Genomic DNA, 3,531 nt, shown 5'->3' on the forward strand with positions numbered 1-3,531 from the left:
GCCACTAAATGGATATATGATCTTACAAAGATCAGTTTGCCTCTCTGAACTTTAGTTCCTTTAGCTGAAAAATACAAATGATAATAACGTGTACCTCATGTGTTGCCGATATTAAATGAGAGTGAACATGTGGCCATCATTTGTGAACTCTAAAGCACTTTATAAATATAAGGGTTGAAAGATTAAAATGTAAATTCTGATTCTTCCTCAAACGTGCTTGGCTTTTTAACATTTCATTGTCTAAAAGGCTCTGCCAATTTTCTCATTGACTTTCACTTATTTAATAAGGTCAGCAGTATAATTTGTACTATATATGTAAACTTTTTTCTTCTAGGATTTAATAAAACTATTTTTATTTTGAATAGAAAAAAATGAGACCCATTAATTATTATTTTTCTGAATTACCCTTTGTAAAAATGTTTTCACCACTAACCTTTCTTTCTACCCTTTTAAGTTACTGGCTGGGGCTTCTGTAACAAAAGACAGATTACAAGGAGAAATTTATTTAATATAAGTTTTATATTAAAATAAAGAAATGAAGACCCAAAGATCCAATTTGAGTTGAACATTTATATACTGAATTGGAGAGAAGGTAGTAAATTCTGCAAGCATAACAAAACAAAGGGCTAGGGCAGAAAACGGTGAAAAAGTAATTAGGAAAATAAGGGTTAGATTAACAAGCTTGTTTGTACAGACTTTTCTATACTTTGTATAGAACATGTGGTGTTTTATCTCCTTCTTTCAGGAAGAAAGGAGGAGGGGTCAGAGCACCCATCTTCATCGCATCGGCTGTTTTTTAAGTGCTTTTAGGTCAAAATAATCTTTATGCCAAAGTGGCATATTTTGGGGTGGCATATTTTGTACCCATCCCTAGGCTTAAACTATGCCCATTCCTCTGTCAGTGAACATGCGTAAGAGAACATGGTTACCCAAGTTCGGATTTAAATGGAAAACTGGAAAAGGGAATGTGAAAGGCTGTGTGCTGGGTGGGATAAGAAGTCGTTCCAGGAACGAGGATTGGCTGCCCAGAGTGGAAAAGTGGTCAATAACCAACCCTTTCCAACATGAAGAGAGGCGAGCACGCCCTGCCCAGGGAGCCGGGGGACAATAGCTCTGACGTTCTCAGAGATGCCTTGTCTCCCAGCTCAGACCCGGAGCTCCGGTTAAGCCACGGCTTGAATTCCACATTCAGGATGTGCTGATAGCAGAGCTTGAAGGGCACAGACGGCACAGGGTGCAGTCTGGTTGCTAGACTATTCTTCCAGGACCCAATGCCTCTGGGTGTATCCTCAGGTTGCCTTTTTGGTTAGTCTTTATTCATCTTCATTCTTTACCATTCTACCCTCTGTGGGACCTCAGTTGTGGCAGAAAAAATGAGAACTTTGAAACCGAAGAAAGCGGGTAATATTGAACTCTTACATTTTGGCATCAGCAGTCCTTAAGAAAAGGCTTTATCAATGTTTATTTTTTTTTATTATTGCTTAAAGTATAACAAAAAGTATTACATATGTCTCCCTTCCCCCCCCCCGCCCTTGACAATCCCCTGGCCTCCCCTACCCCCCAGTGTCTTATGTCCATTGGTTATGCTTATATGCATGCATACAAGTCCTTTGGTTGATCTCTTACCTGCCCCCCTCCTGCCCTCCCATCCTCCCCGGCCTTCCTGCTGTAGTTTGACAGTCTGTTCAATATCAATGTTTAATAGAGTGAAGTGAACATATAGTCCCTTTTGTTATCCTTTGGTCTCCACATAATAAAAGTTATCCACTGACAAATTTTACCATGTTTGTGCGCAAATTCAAAAACAAGCCTTGCCCTAGCTGGTTTGGCTCAGTGGATAGAGCGTTGGTCTGCAGACTGAAGGGTCCCAAGTTCGATTCCGGTCAAGGGCACATACCTAGGCTGCAGGCTTGATCCCTAGGCCTGGTCAGGGCAAGTGTGGGAGACAATTGATGTGTCTCTCTCATGTCAATGTTTGTCTTTCCCCACCTCCCCCTTCTTTTCCACGCTTTCTAAAAATCAATGGGAAAATATCTTTGGGTGAGGATTAACAAACAAAAAAATAATAATAAATTAAAAAATTTAGCTTCTTGCAGTAATCCCGCGGTGCACATGTGTTAGCACAGCTCCGGGTGCGGTAGCGATGGAAGCTCTGGATAGGATTGTAAAGCCCCAAACGAAAAGGGCCAAGAGATTCCTTGAGAAGAGAGAACCGAAACTCAGTGAAAATATTAAAAATGCCATGCTTATTAAAGGGGGAAATGCAAATTCAGCAGTCACACAAGTACTTAGAGATGTGCATGCATTGAAAAAACCATATGGTGTTCTGTATAAAAAGAAAAATATTATGAGACCATTTGAGGAGCAGACATCATTAGAATTTTCTTCAAAGCAGTCGGATTGTTCTTTATTTATGTTTGGCTCCCATAATAAGAAGCGGCCAAATAATCAATTAATAGTTCGTATGATTGAATTAGGTATTGAGAAGTTTGTCTCTCTAAAAGATATTAAGAATAGTAAATGCCCTGAGGGAACATGTGAATATTTGCTGGTAATGCTTTTGATGTAACAGAAGACAACAGAAGGCTAAAAAATCTTCTTATTGATCTTTTCAGTGGCCCCGCAGTATCAAATATCTGCCTGGCTGGTTTAGAGTATGTCCTACACTTCACTGCACTGAAGGGGAAGATTTACTTTCAAAGCTATAAGTTGCTGTTGAAGACATCTGGTTGCAGAACACCACGGACTGAATTGGAAGAGATAGGACCCTCATTGGATCTGGTGCTGAGGAGGACACATCTGGCCTCAGATGACCTTTATAAGTTATCCATGAAAATGCCAAAAGCCCTCAAGCCAAAGAAAAAGAAGAATATCTCCCATGATACTTTTGGTACAACTATGGAAGGATTCATATGCAGAAGCAAGACCTAAACAAACTACAAACCAGAAAAACGAAGGGGCTGAAGAAGCGACCTGTAGAAAGGATAACAGAAGACCAGGAGAGAAAGTCAAAGAGAATTAAAAAAAAAAAAATGGATGGAACTTAGCCCATAACTCGTTTCATTGTAGTCTGTTGACATAAAGAGAATTATGTCAAGCATCAAAATAAATAAATTAATCTAAAAATTTAGAAAATAAAAGAAATCCTTAAGAAGTAATTAAATTTCAAATTTGCAATTCAGTGGTCATTCAAACCTTTCTACTTTTGTGTTTGGTATATATGGGGCACCTTTTGGAAGCTGTTCCACATGCAAAGGATTGTTCTGAGCAAATACCAAACTGGTGCATGCAAAGCCACCCATACACTGCAATTACACACTGGAAGCTCATAATAGGCGCATGAACCACTTCCTGTATGAGTTACTCAGCTTTATGCACAACTTTTCTCATTGGAAGGACCGTGTCTTCTGGCTCTACCTTTAATAATGGTGATAATCGTAATAACTGTAATAACTCAGCATTACTTTCTAATTACAAAGAAAACTTCTCCTAAGGAGCTCAAAGCACTTCACAGACATGATCTCATTCATT

At 39.2% G+C, this 3,531-nt stretch overlaps 1 pseudogene; it reads left to right on the forward strand.

The window, feature by feature from the left end:
• Positions 1-2,143: 2,143 nt before the first annotated feature.
• Positions 2,144-3,047, forward strand: LOC118666571 (annotated as a pseudogene).
• The last annotated feature ends 484 nt before the right edge of the window (positions 3,048-3,531 follow it).

Source organism: Myotis myotis, unplaced genomic scaffold, assembly GCF_014108235.1.
Source record: "Myotis myotis isolate mMyoMyo1 unplaced genomic scaffold, mMyoMyo1.p scaffold_m19_p_11, whole genome shotgun sequence".
Taxonomy (NCBI): Eukaryota; Metazoa; Chordata; class Mammalia; order Chiroptera; family Vespertilionidae; genus Myotis; species Myotis myotis.